The following is a 24,955-nucleotide window of genomic DNA, read 5'->3' on the forward strand; positions in this document are numbered from 1 at the left end:
TGGGAAGGCATTATAATCCGGTGAAAAATACATGTATTTCTCCCTGTATTTTCCTCTTTCTATGCATGCTGCATAGAAACATGTCCCTTCATGCACAAAACAAACATCCTCACAATGTAGGCACTGATGCAACATGACACAAGGATGCCTGCACTGGTGCATGGCAGCTAATAGAGCACCAGTACTGGGAAAAGCACACAGACGCACTGTAGTGTTGTTAACATGACCCATCCCTATGTTTTCAAAATGATGCAGATCAGAGCAGCAAAAATGGTTTGGGGGCCGCGCTACGTCATTTTTTTTTGTAAATGAGGCCCTGAGTCTTTAGTTCACTACATTCATCTGTCTTACACTATCATACACTTCAAGTGCCAGATAACAACACATTTTTATCAGGTGCTATAGATTTTCTTGTGTTTTTGGTGCTGGTATGTGTTTGTTGTGCCTTTTTCTGCTTTATTTTGTAAACGTAGTATTGTGTCATGTGTTTTGTGTTTGTGCTCTTTAGTTACTGTCATCAAATGCTGCAAAATGTCAACCTAAAAGCAGCACATGTTTTCAAAGTTCCAATTACTACCATTTTCCATTTTCTCAGGTTGTAAGATACTACATCTTCGTCTCTTCATTCTTTTAAGAAGACACTAGCCATTTAATAACGGCAGATACAATACCTTAAAGTGGCCATGCAGTGATTTCACCTATATTTTGGAACGTGCTGAGAATAGATTACAAAAAATAAAACACCTACCGTTTTGAGTCATCCCTAATGGTGTCCAGAGGCCATGCCAAAGAAAGCTTGCTCTTCAACCTTTGTGTCATTGGCATTTTGAATACTTCATATTCCACAGAAATGAATGCAATCAGCCCTGGCCCTGGGATGACCTGTTCTAAGCAACTCATTGAAGCGTCACACGTCACGATAAAGATGTCTGCTGTTGGAAACAGGTGGTGCCTCATTTAGTTGTCTGAAGTTAATCCCACAACTGTATGCTGATAAGGTTTATGGTGTGTGTGTGTGTGTGTCTGCTTCATAGAGAGCAGGGCTCGTCCTGGGGGGAGGGGGGATTTAGGACTGCATTTCCAACAAACAGCAATTTAGATTCTGGCGTCTGCAGAATGATGGCTCATATAAAGAACTTATGGGAGGGCAAGTGCCCACACACATCATAAACCGTGCCAACAAACAAACAATAGCACCGTGTTTACAGGGACAGCTAAATGAAACAGCACCTGTCCCGAATAGTAGAGCTCGTACTTCCCTCATCTCTGAGGCAGGGCTGATTACTTCACGTCTAGGGAAATCAAAATATAAAAAATATGACTGGACGCAAAGGTCAAAGGACATTTTCTAGGAATGGATTCTTAAAGGGCATTTCCTTGGAATGGATTCCGGACACCATTATGAATAGCTTCCAGAGGAAGGGCCACTGTTTTATTAGTTTAACCCATTGTGAGCACATTCGAAAATACAAGGGAAATCCTTCTTTTTGGCTTGCTCATACCTCAAACAGTTGAAGAGTTGGAGCAGTGGTATTTTACCATGTTAGACAGTGCACATGGTTGTTTACCTCTGGAACATTAAAATAATATGCCTCTTTTGGCTGGAAATGTAGCAGCATTTCATGGTGATTACATATCTCAACAGAACACAGCACAATCCAGGAGAAATGCAACAAATACACAAATAAAATCACAACACCGCAAATCAGAACAGAATATCAAATAACAGCCGCAGAATAAAATAATACAGGACAGAAACACAACAGCACAAAAACCACACATGATCACCCGTACAAAAATGCACCAGAAGTATGTATAAATATTATTGTCAGATATTACCATTTTCCAAAGCCTCACTGGTCACCAAGGGAATGTAATCTGCACCAGTCAACAATGTTTTGTGATGAGGTCTCCACTTCTGATCTAGCATGTGACTCTTCATTTATCTCTTTCTTGTTCTTTTTCATTCCTGCTTTTTTTCTTCAGTTATTGTTTTCCTATCTTTCTTTTTCTCTTTCTTGCTCCATTTTCTGTCTTTTGGTGTCTTGCACTGGCAAAGTCTGACAATCAAAAGGAAGTCCAAGTCACAAAAAACGAGTTCAGCCGCCACTCCCCACAGCCACAAAGTAGGCACGACATATTGGTACACAGTAATGTGGTGGGACTTTTCACGCCTGATACTAGAATTCCTATAGCATACTCTTGTCAACAGCATGTCAGTCTCCAGTCTAGGTGCCTGCATATATTTATTCTACGAGGCAAAACATTGACTCTCGCCAATTAGGCGCACATCCAAATCCGCAATTTTTCGCCGCCTGCTTGTTTAGAACTGTCAACAAAGCAACTCCTCTCCTTCACTATCTATTGTTAAGTAGGGTGCCCTTCAGTGATGCTGTCACCGCAACAGCTGGCTGCAAGGCACTGTGAGTGAAGGCAGCAGACACCTGCACTTTTGAATGCTGATCTTCATATTTTTCAAATGCTAAGTAGAATTTGCATGTATATACCAACGATAGCTCCATACAATGAAACAGGAAGATAGACCCCCTGCAGTCCAGGTACCCACCCAGAGGGATGCCCTTAAAACCACATTGAGATCTGACCCCAACCGTCTATGTTTCAGGAAACTCCTCATAGAGCAAAGTGTTCAGACTTTCTTTCTGGCGTTATCTGCCTTGATTAGCAATTACTATTGGCACAGAGAGAAATTTCAATTATGCTGGCATAATCTGTGTAATTTCGGGAATTTCACATCATGCTTGCGAGGCAGAATTCCCTAAATTATGCCACATGCTGTAACTACACCACATGCATGGCAAAATGATATAAAGAGAGCACGTGAACAATGCAAATAAGTGTAATGTGAATGGCTGTCAAGTGCTGTACTTGTGCTTTTGGCACTATTTTTTTTTAGCAAAACGAGACCTTGCGTCCACTATGGATGCGAGGATGGATTCAAGCTAAAATGTAGGGCTAAGGACCATAGTTGCACTTCACATAATTTTGCCTAATATAACATATATTCCCGATTTTTTTTGTAAATATGAAAATGCAAATTATGTGAATTTCAAATACCCCTAGTCACTATCATAAGATATCGAACATGTGCTCTGAACTTTTGATTGGATTCTGTTTCTGATTAACTTTCCTCGTTGTTATAGATCTGTACATTGCTAATAACTTTAGGGCTCTGAACTAACTGAGAGTTAAAGCTCAGAACTTCAGAGAACGTCTAGGAAATAAATGAAAAGCATGTGTTTGTGTTTACATCTTATTTATTGGTTCATGCTTGCATTGCTTTGGTAGAGAGATGGCGTTTCCCTACATGTGTCTCTGCCTTCTGTACAACCATGTCCACCTTGAGCAGTAGCTGAATTCTCTCTTCATGTTGAAAACTACATTTTAGCTGTCCTTACTTATTGTGGTAGGATATTGTCGGTGAATTGCTGCCTTGATTGGAGCTCACCAATCAACTGGTAGCCTGGCATGAACAGCTTTTAACCTTTTCGATGCTAATGACGGAACCGCTCCGTCTTCAGCCGCAGTAGCACTGTGCTGATGACAGAGTGGTTCCGTCATGGCCCGCTCGCCGCGCCTGTGCGATGCGGATTCCACGCCTACGCTGGGCGTTCCATTGAGCGGGTGGGGCCATGACGGAACCGCTCTGTCATGAGCACAACTCAACCAAGGCTGGTGACGGAGCGGTTCCGTCACCAGCATGGGCACGCTGCGCTGCCGTCCGCCCCCTTAGTGCTACGGCAGAATAGCCGCCGCAGTGAAGGTGTTAATTTATTCTGATTTGGTCAGTCCTTCTGATGTGAGGTACTAGTCCCAGTTGCTTAGGGGCAACTGTACTTCTGTGAAGGACCTTTTCATCAGGGGCACCACACTCACAGAGTCCCATCTTCTATCAGCACATATTATGTTTGAAAGAATAGGGGCAGGGATTGGCCAGAGAAGGGGAAGGGTTAGGACGGTGCTGCTCTGTGGGTTATCTGGTATTAGATGAGAGCACTTTCTAATAGCTAAACTCTAATCTACTAACCATTCCTAGATGGGTTTATTAAAAGATAGAGAGCAAAGCAGAAATAAAGCCATGATTGTTCAGCGTTCCAATGTTCTATTGTGCTCTATCATCTAAAGTGGACATAATTGTGTATATACACTATGTGCAATATGTGTGAAAGAAAGGCTTTGCGATTTTCAAATTGCGAATTTGTAGAAATCGTTCTTAGGGAATAGCAAAACGGGATGTACATAGGAGTGTGTTCCACTATTAGTGATTTCTACAACTTTGCAATCACTATTAGGAGATCACTAATTTGGACATCGCAAAATTGCAATTTCCAAATAAGAAACCGCAGTTTAGGGAAAGTTGCATTCTGGGTGCAGGATGATGTCAGACCAGGAAGTATAGAAATACAAAGTGTGGCCACAATCCAGAAGCATAGGAAGGTGCTGGAAGGAAGGAGTGCTCCAGTCTCACTACTGGCAGTGGAATGCCTATTCCTGGGGAACACCATGACCAAGGAAGATGGTGACAAGGATTCTGGCAGCAGGAAGTGCAAAGTTACATTTTCAGTGAAGTTGGAGCTTCTAACTGAAGAATGTGTGGCACACATGGACCAGCTCTTTAGGAAGGCAATCATCATTTACTGTTCCTGAGGTCAAAAAAACAAAATATGGAACAGCATCCTGAGGAAAGTCGACTCACTTGGTGTAACCCAGAGAACTAAGATTAATCACCAAAGTGAAGGTGTCCAGCAGAATAGCTGAGGCTTGTGGCACAAGTGGTGTGATAGACCCTCCAAACATTTCCCTACCACTCAAATTAAATCACTGATTGAGAGGTGGGAGAGTACTCCAATCCTGCAGGCTCCAGCCAGGATAAGCCATCTTCCCTTTAATTACTTGACACAACATATTGTTTGTATTTACTCAGCTATACAATATCAGCTAACAAAACTTTGTTGAGATCTTTGCTTTACATTGACAATGCTTCAAGGAAGATTGTAGTACATCTAAGGTACATGGTGTACTGCGCACTGATAAATACACTTCACATTTCTGTATTCTTATATACATGTTACAAACACATACATCATAATTTTGTTTTTGAAAACAGATTTTATTTTATTAGTCAGGTTGCATATATCCTGCAGCGCCCTGCACACCAGAGGCATCTGCCAAAACATTTCCAGTACATTCAAGACAGCAAACAACTTTTGTTTTGTATTCTTTCGCCCCCCCTGTAAACAATAGCCCCATATACTGGAGCATAACAGAGTAACGCCCCCCATCCCCAACTCCCCCCCCAGACTCCCACCCCCCCAAAGGTCGCACTAGTCCGCATCACCTTGTTCACAGTTATGCAAGGAGAATTGCTCAGAAGATCCTGATTCCCACCCGCTACCCCCTTTACTCCTACCCGCTATTTCAATATGGAATCCTCGACTTAAACTGGCAACAAGGGCTCTTCCATCGCAGGGGGTTCCAACCAAAGGCCCCGATACTCCGCCCATCGGTTCCAAATTTTATAATGTTTGCACGGGCACCCCTAGCTACAAAAATGGGCTGCTCATGGCCCATGCAAAAATCCAGGCCGTTTTTCCAGGCTGCCACCGATGAAGCCCTCGCTGCCTTCCAGGCTTTAGCAATGTCCTGCTTTGCCAGGGTGAGTTCCAAGAGCAAAAGGTGTCATTTATAGATATTGCCCCCCACCCCCTCCAAGCAGTAGTTCCAGCTGTAGTGTGCGGGTAAACTCCCAGCCCAGGATCTCTGACAGACAAGAAAAGACCCCCCTCCAGAAACGATCTAATGATGTGCACTGCCAAACTGTGTGAATAAATGTAGCCTCTGCCTGGTCACAACGCAGACATACCAGGGATTCGATCAGCCCCGCCCGCCACAATCACGTCCTAGTAAAGTAGACCCTGTGAAGGTATTTAAACTGGACTAGGCGAAGCCGTATTGCAATGGCTGCCCCCCCGTGGGGCTGCCGGAGCCTTTATCCAGTCCTCTTCTTCCAACCCACCCACGTCAGCCTCCCAGTCCCCACGGAGCTTCCGAAGCGTGGAGGAGCAATGTATGACCAAGGTTTGATATATACGCAAGATTTTCTTTTCCCCTAAATCCCCCATAAAGAGATTAGCTTTCAATGGGGCTGAACTCAGGGATGGACTCCAGACCCTGCAGGCTAGGGGATAACGCATGCCGCAGCTGCAGGTACCCATAAAATTGTATCTGAGGCATATGAAACCCCTCGTGGAGATCCCATTAGGATTTAAGTGTTGTGCCGCCCACTACATCACCCAAAGTGGACATACCGATGGCGTCCCATCCCCTAAACCCCGGAAGGGCAGCTAACTGGGGCAGCCTCCGATTGTTTCACAATGGAGTCTCTCGGGTAAAGACACTCCACCAGCCAATGCCCCGCAGCGCCTGCCTCCATATCATGAACACCACCCTCGTGGCTGGCGGCAGCGCACTCCGCAGCCTCGCCGAGTACAAGATTGTGTTTAGCGTGTGATGGCACACAAGGCAGCACTCCAGGGCGTATGCTGGGTCTTTTCTGTCCCCGTACCACCACTCATTGAGGACCAGCAGGTGCGAGGCCTGATAGTATGAGAGGAGATCCGGGGATGCCAAATACCCCACACAATAAGTAGAGAGGAAGCATGTACGCATTGCCACTCGCACCCTCCCTCCCTCCCAAAGAAACTGCCCCAAGACGGAGTTCACTAGTCGAAACCATCTAGCCGGGATCAGATACCAGTGGTTCTGCAGCTGGTAGAGAAGTCGGGGGAGCGCTGCCATTTTAAAAATTGCTGATCTACTGAACAGTGTCAGGGGCATTTAAGACCAGGACTTGATGTCAGCCCGCACCCGCTCCCACACAGGTGCCACATTACGCTCACAGGCCACTGCCGGTACTTCAGAGAGTACCACCCCCAGATATTTCAATCCACCCGCAGCCGACTGAACCGCGGTCACCCACCCTCGTATGCCTGCCCAGGACCCACAATGTGGATTTGTAGGGGCGCATATAGAGACCCAACGTCTCCCAGAAAATCTGCATTATACGCAGAAGCCGTGGCCCTGTTCTGTCCACAGCCATCAAGAAGAAGAGAACGTCGTCAGCATACAATGCTCTTCTATCTGAGAGACCTGTGGCCCACTCAAACCCATGCACCTGAGCGTCCATGCGCACCCATGCCGCCAGGGGCTCCATAGCCGGGGCAAACAAGTATGGCGACAGCGGACAGCCCGCCGCGTGCCTCTCTGAATCTCAAAGGTGGAGGGGAAGGCTCCCGCAACACAAACCGACGCTGTCAGGCCGGTGTACACTAGTTTCACATAAGAAAGGAATCACCGGTCCAGGTTGAGCCTAGGAAGCAAGGCAAACAGATATACCCAACTCAGGGAATCAAACGCCCTGTCCATGTCCACCAAAAGTAAGTCCGCCGGCTCCCCAAATTGCTGAACCGCCGCAACCGCCACCTGCGCCCTTCTAATATTGTGCCGAGTAGCCCGCTGGAGCCACCTGATCGGGGGCACCAGCGATCCAAAGTGTGGCAGCAGCCGATTGGACATCACCCTTGCCAGAACCTTGGCCTCCACATTTAAAAGGAAATGGGGCGGAAAGATGCATGACACTCCGGTGGGTGCCCGGGCTTGTGAAACACCACCACCGCCGCGTACCTTCAGTCCGGGGGAAGTACTCCCTTGTTGTGTGCCTCCTCCACTACAGCCTGGTAGTGGCGGGTCAGCTGCACATTATATCAACGAAAAAACTCGCTCGGAAACCTATTGGTTCCGGGCGCCTTCCCGGGATTCAGTTCTCCCAGGGCTGCTCCCAGTTCCTCATTGGATAAGGGGGCCTCCAGCTGGTCCTGCTGCTCATCAGATAGCGCCTTGGGCGGCAAATCCAGAATGAATTTCTCAACTGTGGCAGCCTCCAGGCACTCCCGGGGGCATATAGGTCATCGAAGTATGTAGCAAAGCTCTCCGCTATTGCCGGAGGATCCGAAATCGGGGTTCCCGCCGGTTCCAAAATTCCTGGTAGCGCCTGGGCATGAAAAGTGCCCTGGCAAAGGCGATGCAACATTTTCCCAGACTTGTCCCCCCATTGATAAATTCTACTGTGCGTAGCTAACCAGACCTGGCGTGCCTCCTCCATCAGCATGGCTGCACATTCCTGTCGGGCCAGAAGCGGTTCTGCCACCCAAGTGTCTCTATATTCGCCTCTGACCGAGTCAGTTCCTCCCTACGCTGCCTACGAGCCGCCGCACACCAAGATATGTCCACCCCTGCATATTGGGCTTCAGCACCTCCCACAACGTGGAGGCACTGGACACCGATCCCACATTCTCAGGTAAATACTGGGCGATGGATTCTCCCATATGGGCAGTACATTCCTCATTGTGAAGATTTCACACCGCTAGGTGCCACCGGAACGACTGCCTCCCCCTGCCAGTGTTTAACTCTATGTATACTTGGGAGTGGTCTGAGAGACCTCGAGGCAGTATCCCCGCCGCCACCACCCTACCTGCCCTAGCCCGAGGAACAAATACATAATCTAACCTAGAGAAGGATTTATGGACTGCAGAAAGGTAGGTGTAGCGCGCGCCGCGCCATGCGCCCGGCGTAATTTGTCAACCCAATCCATCCCCATCACGAGAGCATGTAATTTCGTTGGTTTATCACCTCTGAGACCGTCTCTAATCCCCGACCTGTCCTGTGCCACCTGCATGACATTGTTCCAGTCCCCACCTACTACCGACGTGACATCAGGCATATCCGCCCACAATGACCGCAGCCGCTCAATTCGATTCCATTGTAACGGTGGTGGAGCGTGCACACTACCCAGTATCAGGGGTTCCTCCCCATTCCTACGGCAGATAAACAAATAGCGCCCCTGCAAATCTGACCATTGATGTTCATTTGTGTTTGGGACCCTATGGTGCACCAATATGCCCACTCTCCGGGACCCCCTCAGGAAGCCTGCATGAAAAACCTGTTGGAATCCATATCGTTGCAGGCATAAAGCCTTCATGCCCATGAGGTGCGTCTTCGCGTGTTGGAATATTGCCCCCTGCTTGACCTCATCTAATGCCCCTTGGATGTTCCAACTTAAAATACGAAGGCCACACTGCATCCCATGCCCACCCTCGGACGTACTACCAATTGGGGAATACCTCGCCATGTAACACAAATACTAAGCCTCGGTGGTGTGCATGTAGCCAGTGTTGGGCCTGTGGTGAAAGTGTGACCTGAAAACTAAAACATCCCCTACCCAACCAACCCCCCTCCCCATACCTCAACCCAAACACTGAAGTATCTGTCGCAGCAGGGCTGATCCCCAGTCCCCAATGGGGGATGGGCTCCGCTCCAACCAATGGATCCCCAACTCACAGCCCATACACGTCCAATAGGGCTCCTGCCAGCTCACTCCTGACGGTAACACAAGCCCAGTTAAGGACAATCCGGTATTCCACAAGTGAAGTTCTACCGTGCCACACCGGTGTCCCCTGCTATGGCACCAATATCTGCTCTCCCAAGGCCGGCCCCCCTCGGGAGGCGTACCGTTGGACTGCGAGCGCCACTTGGACCTCGACCGCCTATTACTCCTCTGCCTCCGACCACGGGGACTTCCCCGAGCCACGTCACTCACGGATGTGTCCGACTCTCTTCCTGGTGGGGTATGAGGTCTCACCCGCACCGTCTCATCCGTCCATCGAAAGACCTCCTCTGGACTGTCAAAGAAGTGGGTGCGTTAGCAAAAGACCACCCGAAGGCAGGCTGGAAAAAGCAGGGCATATGGAAGTTTAAGCTCTCTCAGCTGCGCCTTGGCGACCATGAATGACTGGCGCTTCTGCTGAACATGCAGCGTATAGTCCAGGAATATCAGGATATGGGCGTTGTTGTAGAGCAAGGGTTCTTTGGCAGGGGCCTGTTTCAAGATAATATCCCTGTCCAGATAGTTCAATAATTTGGCGATGACAGGCTGCCGGCAGGCCCCCACTGGAGGTTTCTGCATTAGTGCCCAATGGGCCCGCTTCACTACAAAGCACTTGGACAGAGACTCAGGAGGAAGCCTGCTCTCCAGCCAGGTCGTGAAGAAGCATTCCATGCTCCCCTCCTCACATCCCTCCCGAAACCCAACGAAGCTGAGATTATTGCGTCGGGTCCGTCCTTCCGCATGTTCCGCTCTGACTATAAGGCCCTTTTGGACGGTCTCCACTGCAGCCACCTTCCGCTTCAATTCCATGACATCATCCTCCACCCCTGAGATGTGGGTCTCGGCTTCAGCGATACGGACACCATGTTGCGTAGATCCTGCTGCAGCAGCATAACATCCGCTTCAACTGCCCCTATCTTTGCATCCAACATGTCCCTGGAGTGGGTGACGGCGGCCATGAGGGCCGCATTGTTCGGCACCCCTCCCGGTTGGCCCCCAGAGGCTCCAGACCCTGCCCCCAGGCCAGTAAACTTATTAATAGGCCCCTGTTTAGTGGAGCCACTGCCTCCCTTGTCCCTGGTCATGGCTGCGCTGTACATCGACAGGAACGCTCAAACTCAAACCCAGTGACTCCCCGGGACTGGGTACTGCAGCTCCTCCATATTTAGACCCAACGACACAGTGACACCCAGGGGGCCTCAGCTCCACCTGGGCACGCAGGCCGGCCCACACTTCACGGATGGGCCCACATAATGCCTCCACCGACCCTGCAAGCAAGACCGAGCTCAGTCCACGCGCCCGCGGCTTGTCCCACAAGACTCCCGTAACCACCAAGGGCCAGATGCGAGTCCCGGAGTGGGTGATGGGATGCAGGCCAACGACCCAACCCCCGGGTCCCAGCCTCTCAGCCTGATTGTGCCGCTGATGCCCTGCCCCAACTACTGCGCCAACGGCCCAACAGGCCCGGGACAATGTCACTGTGGTGGGTGCCACCCCACAGAGCTTCCGGCCTTTTCCCCTGCTGCTTCACCAATTCAGTCTGTATAAATGGGGGGAAGGGGGCGCACCAAGTTCCTGCACGGGGGCCCGAGTGGAGACGGCGTGTACAAAGGAAGGGGGCAGTGCGACCTGCCCCAGCCACCGCAGCCCTCACACGGCCCGGCAGGGCCTCCGATCCTCGCTGAGGCCCAGGAGATGCACTAGAGGGGGGATGGGGGCTCTCCAATCTGCTGCTGCTGCGACTAGACCCCCAGGGGGCCACCATGCACCACCGATGGAGAAGGGGGGCAAGGGGGGGCAAGTCAGCTAACTAACCTCAGACGGCTCTCCGCGCGGCCCGATAGTGCCGCCGGTCCCCACCACAACACCAAGGGAGAGAAGCACTCGGGAGTGCAGGCCCGCCGCCCCTATAACCGGCTGCCTGTTCCCTCACGCCCGTCACTCCCCTCAGGTCTCCAGATTAGCCACCCCCAACCGCACCAGGCACTCCTCCCTACCGCCGCAGTCCGACCTGACTGCCGAGCTGCCCCGCCTCACCGCAGCAAGCCCGTATAATCCTCCGGGCTCCCTCAGGGCTCAAAACTGTCAGACAGTCAGTGGGTCCCCCGCTGCCACGTCAGACCACCCTCCGCCTCTCGATGTGTTCACCGGCAAGGCCCAGCCCCACACTCTGCCCGGAACCTTCGCAGCGGTGTCACCTCACACTCGGGGGCCCTCCGCACCTAGCCAGACCTCACGTCCGCCTCTGCCGAATCTCAGCTCCATGGCGGCTCTCGACTCTCAAAGGGGGTCAGTTGACAGAGGAGCCAGTGTTGCGCCCCAGACTCGGTAATAGCAGTCTTAGTGAGACCATATTGTCAGGATATATGTCGGATATACGGCGGGCTAGACGGAGACAGCTCAGAACACGTCCGTCATGTTGGCTACCAAGCCACGCCCGACCCATACGCCACAATTTTGAACAGTATTGAGAATATACATTAAAAATACATTTACATTAACTATATAGAAATACATTTTCATACATCACCCCCAGGATATGTCAGTGACAATTGAGGCTGATGATGCTACTGACACACATGGAAATAGAGGTCAGCACAATTTCAACTCATACGCCCATCATTCCAACTCCAAACACTAGGAGGGCCACTGCTAGACTTTGTGGAAAGTGATGAGGAACAATCCCGAAGCAGGAACACAACTACATCTGTAGGCAGGACACAGACACCATAGAGGTAAAAATGCAAGTGTCCAATATGATAACGTCTCAGATGACATGGCAGACTCTTTTGTTTAGTGGCTTTTAGAAATCCAACATCTCAGTTCAGCGCCTGCAAGCCAAACAGATTAAAACTATTAATATGCATCTGAAAAGCATGTCAAGATCAATCCTGCAATTGCAGAGTGGACAGGGTATTTGGTTAGCTTCCATGGAAAAGGAGCAATGTCTACAAAGACACAGGCCCAGGCAGCACATAGCACGCTAGGATGCATTCATTAAATCAATAATTTGATTGCCATTAGCCACAAGCACTCTTTCTAGGAGGACTATTAACATACAAAATGACATAGGACACTGCTGCTTGTAGGTGGGCTGGTAAAAGTAACCACAGCCTTTAAAAACATTCAGACAGTCAACCTGTCTGTCCCTATCATTTTGTTGAAGGTCATGGGTCGCACTCCAACTCCACCCACCAGCGGGTGAACCCCAGGAGCATCATGGTAGATGCAGTTTATAGCGAGCGTGCTATTTCGAAAGTTCATGTGTTAAAGCAAGTTTGCAGCACCAACTCTGGACACCGGTGTTTCGGAATTGTTGTTCCTCATCAGCAGAGTGTAGGTCGGTCAGGGGTTTGCTGTGCAGGCTGCCAAATGTTCTCAGATTGATACCTCTCAAGGCGCGTGGGTGCGGGATCCGAGCTCGTCAGCTCTTAGCTCGAGGGAGCCATATTACTGAAGGTCATGGGTCGCACTCCAACTCCACCCACCAGCGGGTGAACCCCAGGAGCATCATGGTAGATGCAGTTTATAGCAAGTATGGAGCTTGTTTCCTTCCCAGTGTAAGAATTGGCTTTTGTAGTTTGGTTTGCCCTGTTCCCATCATGCACTGGGACAGGAACAGACTAATTTGCATACAGCCAGGTTCTGAAACTGGGATGGTGCAGTGAGCTAAAAAACGGTGTTGGATCTAGCCCTGATCTCTTGACTGGGTGAGAGCTTTCTGCTTAATTCAGAGACTCTGTCCCTCACCACCCCTTGTTGTAAATATTTTTGTCCACCCTAAGCGTGGAAGGGTATTCTCAGATGTGAGACCCTTGCTCATTGCACCATCAGGATTCAAGCAAACCGGGCCGAAGACGGCTGTAATGCCAGAAACCGGTCCCCGGGAGCTTGTTTCCTTCCCAGTGTAAGAATTGGCTTTTGTAGTTTGGTTTGCCATGTTCCCATCATGCACTGGGACAGGAACAGACTAATTTGCATACAGCCAGGTTCTGAAACTGGGATGGTGCAGTGAGCTAAAAAACGGTGTTGGATCTAGCCCTGATCTCTTGACTGGGTGAGAGCTTTCTGCTTAATTCAGAGACTCTGTCCCTCACCACCCCTTGTTGTAAATATTTTTGTCCACCCTAAGCGTGGAAGGGTATTCTCAGATGTGAGACCCTTGCTCATTGCACCATCAGGATTCAAGAAAACCGGGCCGAAGACGGCTGTAATGCCAGAAACCGGTCCCCGGGAGCTTTTTTCCTTCCCAGTGTAAGAATTGGCTTTTGTAGTTTGGTTTGCCCTGTTCCCATCATGCACTGGGACAGGAACAGACTAATTTGCATACAGCCAGGTTCTGAAACTGGGATGGTGCAGTGAGCTAAAAAACGGTGTTGGATCTAGCCCTGATCTCTTGACTGGGTGAGAGCTTTCTGCTTAATTCAGAGACTCTGTCCCTCACCACCCCTTGTTGTAAATATTTTTGTCCACCCTAAGCGTGGAAGGGTATTCTCAGATGTGAGACCCTTGCTCATTGCACCATCAGGATTCAAGCAAACCGGGCCGAAGACGGCTGTAATGCCAGAAACCGGTCCCCGGGAGCTTGTTTCCTTCCCAGTGTAAGAATTGGCTTTTGTAGTTTGGTTTGCCCTGTTCCCATCATGCACTGGGACAGGAACAGACTAATTTGCATACAGCCAGGTTCTGAAACTGGGATGGTGCAGTGAGCTAAAAAACGGTGTTGGATCTAGCCCTGATCTCTTGACTGGGTGAGAGCTTTCTGCTTAATTCAGAGACTCTGTCCCTCACCACCCCTTGTTGTAAATATTTTTGTCCACCCTAAGCGTGGAAGGGTATTCTCAGATGTGAGACCCTTGCTCATTGCACCATCAGGATTCAAGCAAACCAGGCCGAAGACGGCTGTAATGCCAGAAACCGGTCCCCGGGAGCTTGTTTCCTTCCCAGTGTAAGAATTGGCTTTTGTAGTTTGGTTTGCCCTGTTCCCATCATGCACTGGGACAGGAACAGACTAATTTGCATACAGCCAGGTTCTGAAACTGGGATGGTGCAGTGAGCTAAAAAACGGTGTTGGATCTAGCCCTGATCTCTTGACTGGGTGAGAGCTTTCTGCTTAATTCAGAGACTCTGTCCCTCACCACCCCTTGTTGTAAATATTTTTGTCCACCCTAAGCGTGGAAGGGTATTCTCAGATGTGAGACCCTTGCTCATTGCACCATCAGGATTCAAGCAAACCAGGCCGAAGACGGCTATAATGCCAGAAACCGGTCCCCGGGAGCTTGTTTCCTTCCCAGTGTAAGAATTGGCTTTTGTAGTTTGATTTGCCCTGTTCCCATCATGCACTGGGACAGGAACAGACTAATTTGCATACAGCCAGGTTCTGAAACTGGGTTGGTGCAGTGAGCTAAAAAACGGTGTTGGATCTAGCCCTGATCTCTTGACTGGGTGAGAGCTTTCTGCTTAATTCAGAGACTCTGTCCCTCACCACCCCTTGTTGTAAATATTTTTGTCCACCCTAAGCGTGGAAGGGTATTCTCAGATGTGAGACCCTTGCTCATTGCACCATCAGGATTCAAGCAAACCGGGCCGAAGACCGCTGTAATGCCAGAAACCGGTCCCCGGGAGCTTGTTTCCTTCCCAGTGTAAGAATTGGCTTTTGTAGTTTGGTTTGCCCTGTTCCCATCATGCACTGGGACAGGAACAGACTAATTTGCATACAGCCAGGTTCTGAAACTGGGATGGTGCAGTGAGCTAAAAAACGGTGTTGGATCTAGCCCTGATCTCTTGACTGGGTGAGAGCTTTCTGCTTAATTCAGAGACTCTGTCCCTCACCACCCCTTGTTGTAAATATTTTTGTCCACCCTAAGCGTGGAAGGGTATTCTCAGATGTGAGACCCTTGCTCATTGCACCATCAGGATTCAAGCAAACCGGGCCGAAGACGGCTGTAATGCCAGAAACCGGTCCCCGGGAGCTTGTTTCCTTCCCAGTGTAAGAATTGGCTTTTGTAGTTTGGTTTTCCCTGTTCCCATCATGCACTGGGACAGGAACAGACTAATTTGCATACAGCCAGGTTCTGAAACTGGGAAGGTGCAGTGAGCTAAAAAACGGTGTTGGATCTAGCCCTGATCTCTTGACTGGGTGAGAGCTTTCTGCTTAATTCAGAGACTCTGTCCCTCACCACCCCTTGTTGTAAATATTTTTGTCCACCCTAAGCGTGGAAGGGTATTCTCAGATGTGAGACCCTTGCTCATTGCACCATCACGATTCAAGCAAACCGGGCCGAAGACGGCTGTAATGCCAGAAACCGGTCCCCGGGAGCTTGTTTCCTTCCCAGTGTAAGAATTGGCTTTTGTAGTTTGGTTTGCCCTGTTCCCATCATGCACTGGGACAGGAACAGACTAATTTGCATACAGCCAGGTTCTGAAACTGGGATGGTGCAGTGAGCTAAAAAACGGTGTTGGATCTAGCCCTGATCTCTTGACTGGGTGAGAGCTTTCTGCTTAATTCAGAGACTCTGTCCCTCACCACCCCTTGTTGTAAATATTTTTGTCCACCCTAAGCGTGGAAGGGTATTCTCAGATGTGAGACCCTTGCTCATTGCACCATCAGGATTCAAGCAAACCGGGCCGAAGACGGCTGTAATGCCAGAAACCGGTCCCCGGGAGCTTGTTTCCTTCCCAGTGTAAGAATTGGCTTTTGTAGTTTGGTTTGCCCTGTTCCCATCATGCACTGGGACAGGAACAGACTAATTTGCATACAGCCAGGTTCTGAAACTGGGATGGTGCAGTGAGCTAAAAAACGGTGTTGGATCTAGCCCTGATCTCTTGACTGGGTGAGAGCTTTCTGCTTAATTCAGAGACTCTGTCCCTCACCACCCCTTGTTGTAAATATTTTTGTCCACCCTAAGCGTGGAAGGGTATTCTCAGATGTGAGACCCTTGCTCATTGCACCATCAGGATTCAAGTAAACCGGGCCGAAGACGGCTGTAATGCCAGAAACCGGTCCCCGGGAGCTTGTTTCCTTCCCAGTGTAAGAATTGGCTTTTGTAGTTTGGTTTGCCCTGTTCCCATCATGCACTGTGACAGGAACAGACTAATTTACATACAGCCAGGTTCTGAAACTGGGATGGTGCAGTGAACTAAAAAATGGTGTTGGATCTAGCCCTGATCTCTTGACTGGGTGAGAGCTTTCTGCTTAATTCAGAGACTCTGTCCCTCACCACCCCTTGTTGTAAATATTTTTGTCCACCCTAAGCGTGGAAGGGTATTCTCAGATGTGAGACCCTTGCTCATTGCACCATCAGGATTCAAGCAAACCGGGCCGAAGACGGCTGTAATGCCAGAAACCGGTCCCCGGGAGCTTTTTTCCTTCCCAGTGTAAGAATTGGCTTTTGTAGTTTGGTTTGCCCTGTTCCCATCATGCACTGGGACAGGAACAGACTAATTTGCATACAGCCAGGTTCTGAAACTGGGATGGTGCAGTGAGCTAAAAAACGGTGTTGGATCTAGCCCTGATCTCTTGACTGGGTGAGAGCTTTCTGCTTAATTCAGAGACTCTGTCCCTCACCACCCCTTGTTGTAAATATTTTTGTCCACCCTAAGCGTGGAAGGGTATTCTCAGATGTGAGACCCTTGCTCATTGCACCATCAGGATTCAAGCAAACCGGGCCGAAGACGGCTGTAATGCCAGAAACCGGTCCCCGGGAGCTTGTTTCCTTCCCAGTGCAAGAATTGGCTTTTGTAGTTTGGTTTGCCCTGTTCCCATCATGCACTGGGACAGGAACAGACTAATTTGCATACAGCCAGGTTCTGAAACTGGGATGGTGCAGTGAGCTAAAAAACGGTGTTGGATCTAGCCCTGATCTCTTGACTGGGTGAGAGCTTTCTGCTTAATTCAGAGACTCTGTCCCTCACCACCCCTTGTTGTAAATATTTTTGTCCACCCTAAGCGTGGAAGGGTATTCTCAGATGTGAGACCCTTGCTCATTGCACCATCAGGAATCAAGCAAACCGGGCCGAAGACGGCTGTAATGCCAGAAACCGGTCCCCGGGAGCTTGTTTCCTTCCCAGTGTAAGAATTGGCTTTTGTAGTTTGGTTTGCCCTGTTCCCATCATGCACTGGGACAGGAACAGACTAATTTGCATACAGCCAGGTTCTGAAACTGGGATGGTGCAGTGAGCTAAAAAACGGTGTTGGATCTAGCCCTGATCTCTCGACTGGGTGAGAGCTTTCTGCTTAATTCAGAGACTCTGTCCCTCACCACCCCTTGTTGTAAATATTTTTGTCCACCCTAAGCGTGGAAGGGTATTCTCAGATGTGAGACCCTTGCTCATTGCACCATCAGGATTCAAGCAAACCGGGCCGAAGACGGCTATAATGCCAGAAACCGGTCCCCGGGAGCTTGTTTCCTTCCCAGTGTAAGAATTGGCTTTTGTAGTTTGGTTTGCCCTGTTCCCATCATGCACTGGGACAGGAACAGACTAATTTGCATACAGCCAGGTTCTGAAACTGGGATGGTGCAGTGAGCTAAAAAACGGTGTTGGATCTAGCCCTGATCTCTTGACTGGGTGAGAGCTTTCTGCTTAATTCAGAGACTCTGTCCGTCACCACCCCTCTGTGTAAATATTTTTGTCCACCCTAAGCGTGGAAGGGTATTCTCAGATGTGAGACCCTTGCTCATTGCACCATCAGGATTCAAGCAAACTGGGCCGAAGACGGCTGTAATGCCAGAAACCGGTCCCCGGGAGCTTGTTTCCTTCCCAGTGTAAGAATTGGCTTTTGTAGTTTGGTTTGCCCTGTTCCCATCATGCACTGGGACAGGAACAGACTAATTTGCATACAGCCAGGTTCTGAAACTGGGATGGTGCAGTGAGCTAAAAAACGGTGTTGGATCTAGCCCTGATCTCTTGACTGGGTGAGAGCTTTCTGCTTAATTCAGAGACTCTGTCCCTCACCACCCCTTGTTGTAAATATTTTTGTCCACCCTAAGCGTGGAAGGGTATTCTCAGATGTGAGACCCTTGCTCATTGCACCATCAGGATTCAAGCAAACCGGGCTGAAGACGGCTGTAATGCCAGAAACCGGTCCCCGGGAGCTTGTTTCCTTCCCAGTGTAAGAATTGGCTTTTGTAGTTTGGTTTGCCCTGTTCCCATCATGCACTGGGACAGGAACATACTAATTTGCATACAGCCAGGTTCTGAAACTGGGATGGCGCAGTGAGCTAAAAAACGGTGTTGGATCTAGCCCTGATCTCTTGACTGGGTGAGAGCTTTCTGCTTAATTCAGAGACTCTGTCCCTCACCACCCCTTGTTGTAAATATTTTTGTCCACCCTAAGCGTGGAAGGGTATTCTCAGATGTGAGACCCTTGCTCATTGCACCATCAGGATTCAAGCAAACCGGGCCGAAGACGGCTGTAATGCCAGAAACCGGTCCCCGGGAGCTTGTTTCCTTCCCAGTGTAAGAATTGGCTTTTGTAGTTTTTTTTTGCCCTGTTCCCATCATGCACTGGGACAGGAACAGACTAATTTGCATACAGCCAGGTTCTGAAACTGGGATGGTGCAGTGAGCTAAAAAACGGTGTTGGATCTAGCCCTGATCTCTTGACTGGGTGAGAGCTTTCTGCTTAATTCAGAGACTCTGTCCCTCACCACCCCTTGTTGTAAATATTTTTGTCCACCCTAAGCGTGGAAGGGTATTCTCAGATGTGAGACCATTGCTCATTGCACCATCAGGATTCAAGCAAACCGGGCCGAAGACGGCTGTAATGCCAGAAACCGGTCCCCGGGAGCTTGTTTCCTTCCCAGTATAAGAATTGGCTTTTGTAGTTTGGTTTGCCCTGTTCCCATCATGCACTGGGACAGGAACAGACTAATTTGCATACAGCCAGGTTCTGAAACTGGGATGGTGCAGTGAGCTAAAAAACGGTGTTGGATCTAGCCCTGATCTCTTGACTGGGTGAGAGCTTTCTGCTTAATTCAGAGACTCTGTCCCTCACCACCCCTTGTTGTAAATATTTTTGTCCACCCTAAGCGTGGAAGGGTATTCTCAGATGTGAGACCCTTGCTCATTGCACCATCAGGATTCAAGCAAACCGGGCCGAAGACGGCTATAATGCCAGAAACCGGTCCCCGGGAGCTTGTTTCCTTCCCAGTGTAAGAATTGGCTTTTGTAGTTTGGTTTGCCCTGTTCCCATCATGCACTGGGACAGGAACAGACTAATTTGCATACAGCCAGGTTCTGAAACTGGGATGGTGCAGTGAGCTAAAAAACGGTGTTGGATCTAGCCCTGATCTCTTGACTGGGTGAGAACTTTCTGCTTAATTCAGAGACTCTGTCCCTCACCACCCCTTGTTGTAAATATTTTTGTCCACCCTAAGCGTGGAAGGGTATTCTCAGATGTGAGACCCTTGCTCATTGCACCATCAGGATTCAAGCAAACCGGGCCGAAGACGGCTGTAATGCCAGAAACCGGTCCCCGGGAGCTTGTTTCCTTCCCAGTGTAAGAATTGGCTTTTGTAGTTTGGTTTGCCCTATTCCCATCATGCACTGGGACAGGAACAGACTAATTTGCATACAGCCAGGTTCTGAAACTGGGATGGTGCAGTGAGCTAAAAAACGGTGTTGGATCTAGCCCTGATCTCTTGACTGGGTGAGAGCTTTCTGCTTAATTCAGAGACTCTGTCCCTCACCACCCCTTGTTGTAAATATTTTTGTCCACCCTAAGCGTGGAAGGGTATTCTCAGATGTGAGACCCTTGCTCATTGCACCATCAGGATTCAAGCAAACCGGGCCGAAGACGGCTGTAATGCCAGAAACCGGTCCCCGGGAGCTTGTGTTCTTCCCAGTGTAAGAATTGGCTTTTGTAGTTTGGTTTGCCCTGTTCCCATCCTGCACTGGGACAGGAACAGACTAATTTGCATACAGCCAGGTTCTGAAACTGGGATGGTGCAGTGAGCTAAAAAACTGTGTTGGATCTAGCCCTGATCTCTTGACTGGGTGAGAGCTTTCTGCTTAATTCAGAGACTCTGTCCCTCACCACCCCTTGTTGTAAATATTTTTGTCCACCCTAAGCGTGGAAGGGTATTCTCAGATGTGAGACCCTTGCTCATTGCACCATCAGGATTCAAGCAAACCGGGCCGAAGACGGCTGTAATGCCAGAAACCGGTCCCCGGGAGCTTGTTTCCTTCCCAGTGTAAGAATTGGCTTTTGTAGTTTGGTTTGCCCTGTTCCCATCATGCACTGGGACAGGAACAGACTAATTTGCATACAGCCAGGTTCTGAAACTGGGATGGTGCAGTGAGCTAAAAAACGGTGTTGGATCTAGCCCTGATCTCTTGACTGGGTGAGAGCTTTCTGCTTAATTCAGAGACTCTGTCCCTGACCACCCCTTGTTGTAAATATTTTTGTCCACCCTAAGCGTGGAAGGGTATTCTCAGATGTGAGACCCTTGCTCATTGCACCATCAGGATTCAAGCAAACCGGGCCGAAGACGGCTGTAATGCCAGAAACCGGTCCCCGGGAGCTTGTTTCCTTCCCAGTGTAAGAATTGGCTTTTGTAGTTTGGTTTGCCCTATTCCCATCATGCACTGGGACAGGAACAGACTAATTTGCATACAGCCAGGTTCTGAAACTGGGATGGTGCAGTGAGCTAAAAAACGGTGTTGGATCTAGCCCTGATCTCTTGACTGGGTGAGAGCTTTCTGCTTAATTCAGAGACTCTGTCCCTCACCACCCCTTGTTGTAAATATTTTTGTCCACCCTAAGCGTGGAAGGGTATTCTCAGATGTGAGACCCTTGCTCATTGCACCATCAGGATTCAAGCAAACCGGGCCGAAGACGGCTGTAATGCCAGAAACCGGTCCCCGGGAGCTTGTGTTCTTCCCAGTGTAAGAATTGGCTTTTGTAGTTTGGTTTGCCCTGTTCCCATCATGCACTGGGACAGGAACAGACTAATTTGCATACAGCCAGGTTCTGAAACTGGGATGGTGCAGTGAGCTAAAAAATGGTGTTGGATCTAGCCCTGATCTCTTGACTGGGTGAGAGCTTTCTGCTTAATTCAGAGACTCTGTCCCTCACCACCCCTTGTTGTAAATATTTTTGCCCACTTCAACATAAGCAACAGCTGGGAAAATGTTTGACTTTAGTAGCAAATCTCACACTTTTGTATGTGTGAGATTTACTAGTCCCACTCCAACGTAAGCAACAGTAGGAACAATTTTTGACTTTAGAAGGCTCAAGTTAACTATTCCCACCCCAATCTAAACAACAGGAGTGTTAGCCCTGGCATCATTGGCGTGAGTCTCCCTTCCATTTTTGACGGATTGCCTCCTCTGTTTTGATATGTTTTTGCTGTATTTATGCTTCGGGCACTGTGCCACTGATAATCAGTGCCACAGTGCAAGTGCTCCCCATGTTAAATTGATATACTGGTTGGATTCCATGATTGGGTTATTTGATTTATCTGTCAGCCCCTAGTACAGTGCACCATGTGTACCCAGGGCCGGTAAGTCAAATGCTGCTGGCGGGCTTGCAGTACTGGTTTTGCCACCCTCAGAAGCAGCTTGTAAAGTGTGTCCCAGGCCTGCCATTGCAAGGCCTGTGTGCAGTCTACCACTGCCATGTCGACTTGGCCAAGTGCACCCATTTGCCAGTCCCTAAACCTTGACTATGCTTCTTATTAAACACCCTTATGGTAGGCACAAGGGCAGGGTGCATTGTAAGTATAAGGTAGTACATGCACTGATGTGTGTAGCATGTTCTAACAGTAAATTACAGCCATTTTCGTTTTTCACTATTGAAGGCTACCTGTTCTCATAGGCCAGAATGGGCAGTTAAGATTTTTACATCCTTATAATCCTAACTGACTCAGGGAAGACAGTAGAAATTCGAATTTAGTATGCCTGAACTCAGAATAATAAAATACATCTTTTAGTAAAGTTTATTTTAATATTCTGTGTTTGCAAATACCACTTTTAGAAAGCAGGTATTTGCTTGCCTAACCATTTGAGCCTGCCTCTGCTGGGTTGTGTATTCCTTGTACGGGTTTGTGTGTGACAGGGCTGGGGAATTCCAGTGGTGAATAGAGAGATTTACATCCAGATGGGAAGGAGGAGTGCACATGGGACCTGAATAGGGCTGGGCCTTCCCTCTACAATGCTGGCTCCACCCCCTATGGCTTGTCTGATGTCTCTGCCCTGCACTGTGAAAGGAGTGGAGGAATCATGTCAACAGAGTGCTCCAGAGCTGTATCTTTCCTCCCCTGTGCTCGCTACACCTCCTGTGGGGCGCCTGATGTCTCTGCCCTGCACAGTGAAAGGAAGAAGAGAGTCATGAACACAAAATGCTCAGGAACTGGTTTGGACTAGGCAGAGGCCTCTCTGCCTATAGAGAACAATTTGATTTTGGGGTATAAATATTGGGACCCTGATCCCAAGAAATTAGATCACTTCTGGAACAAGAAATCTTTCTGCCAAGGAGAAGAACCAAGGAAGCTGCAGGAGTTTGGACTGCCCCTCTGCCAGTGTGCTGTTTGCTGGGTTGGCCTGCAGTGGTTGCTTCATTGCCAAGGGAAAGGAGAAGGAACTTTGTAAGGACTTTCATCTACAGAATATTCTCCAAGGGCTTGAACTGTGCTTGCCTCTTGCTGAAGTCTCAGGGACAAAAGACTTCACCTCCAGCTCCCTCCTGAATTTCCTTGCTGGGAATTCTGACTCCGGTCACTTGGGTGCCGCTGGGAGCTGGAAGCGCGACGCATCAAGAAGAAGCGTGTCACCTCCGCAGCTGAAATCATCGGAACGCCGGAGAAGCGAGGCTTCGCTGCATCTCCCTGGAAGTGTGTGTTCATCGAAGCTGTCTGATGTCGCATCACCGGAGAAGCGTGACGCCATCGTGAGAGTCGCCATTGCATTACCGGAGAAGTGTGTCTCAGGGCCTGTGCTGCTCCAAAGTACAGAGTCGTCGCAAGGCTGCCAGGGCGTCATCGCATCGTCATTGCATGGTCTTCGCATCACCGCATCAAGGGTGCCATCTTCTGGCATCACAACTGGATCATCGCATCAAGTCACCATCTTGCGCACCACAACGGGCCCACAAGCCGAAAATCTACGCATCATCTCCGCACCGGTAAGGCTCAGGACGAGTTCCCTACTCTGCGCAAGCTTTGAAGAAGGACGCAACCATTCCCCTGGGTCACGGAACCGACGCATCTCCCCTTTTGCGAGCCTTTTGGTTACTTTGCGTTATGCATCCAGGTACTTTGTTGAGAACTTTGTCACATTTACCAACAACTTGAACTAAGAGACTTTAATCATCTTTTAAGCAACCTTAAGTGAAGTATTGTGGATTTTTGTCATTTGTGGTCTTGTGTGAAGCCTATATAAAGAATACTTATTTTTATAAAACCCGTGTTGTGTCAATATGTAGTGTTATCACTGTATTACTGTGTATATTCACAAATGCTTAACACACTGCCTCTGAGATAAGCCTGTTTGCTCGTGCCAAGCTACCAAGGGGGTGAGCATGGGTTATTAAGGAGTGTAATCCCCTTATCCTGACTTAGAACTAAGGGTCCCTATTTGACAAAGGTGATAACCATTGCTGACTACAGACCTCCAGATCTAACATTGGTGGTCAGCGGTGAGGATTTGGACTTTGAATTTGTGTTTCATATACCGTGATTGGTGTACACTACTATTGAGTGCAGATCAAACGCAACACACATACTTTTTTAGAATCCTTTTTTCTTGGCAGCTAGTTTTTCCTGAAAACTCCCAATTTTTGCTACCATGAGTAAACCAGCATCTGTTGCATCTATGGATCTTGATTTTGAGGAAGAGAGGTTGGAAACCTACACTGTGAAACAGCTCAAGTATCTCTGCAGGAAATTGAAAGTTGCTACACCAGGCATTTCTAAAAAAGAAGACTACCAAAAGGCGCTGAGGACCTGGGTAGAAGCCAGAAATATCCCTGATATTGTGGTGGAGCCTGTTGGGGATACAAATGGGCACCTTGATGGGCCAGGGTTTCCAGCCAGGAGAGGGGTGCCGTCCCCGCCTGGCTGCAGCATCTCTTCCAAAGACCTGTCCCCCAGAGAGTTTAAAGACAGGGAGAGAAATAGGGCACACAAGCTAGAGTTGGTTAAGCTTAAGATGGAGAGTCAGAGGGAAACAGAGAATAACAGGTTGTCTTTGGAAAGGGAGAGAATGAGAATGGAGCATGAGAGGATGTTGTGGGAGTTAGAGATCAAGGCCAAGGGCTTAGAAATCAATCCCTCTGGTGGCAGCGCACAATCTGTGCCTTCAGAAGGCAGGGTACACATTCCCAAGGATGTCATCAAAGATTTTCACAAAGGTGAAGATATTGGTCAGTGGTTTGCAGCCTATGAGATAGCAATGTTGGCCCACTGGGTCCCTGAGAAAGATTGGGGAGCAGGGTTGTGGGGCCGCTTTCTGACTGAGGGGAGGGATACTTTGTTAGACCTACCCAGTGAGCAT

The sequence above is a fragment of the Lissotriton vulgaris genome, chromosome 4_1 (assembly GCF_964263255.1).
Source record: "Lissotriton vulgaris chromosome 4_1, aLisVul1.2, whole genome shotgun sequence".
In the NCBI taxonomy this organism is placed as follows: domain Eukaryota; kingdom Metazoa; phylum Chordata; class Amphibia; order Caudata; family Salamandridae; genus Lissotriton; species Lissotriton vulgaris.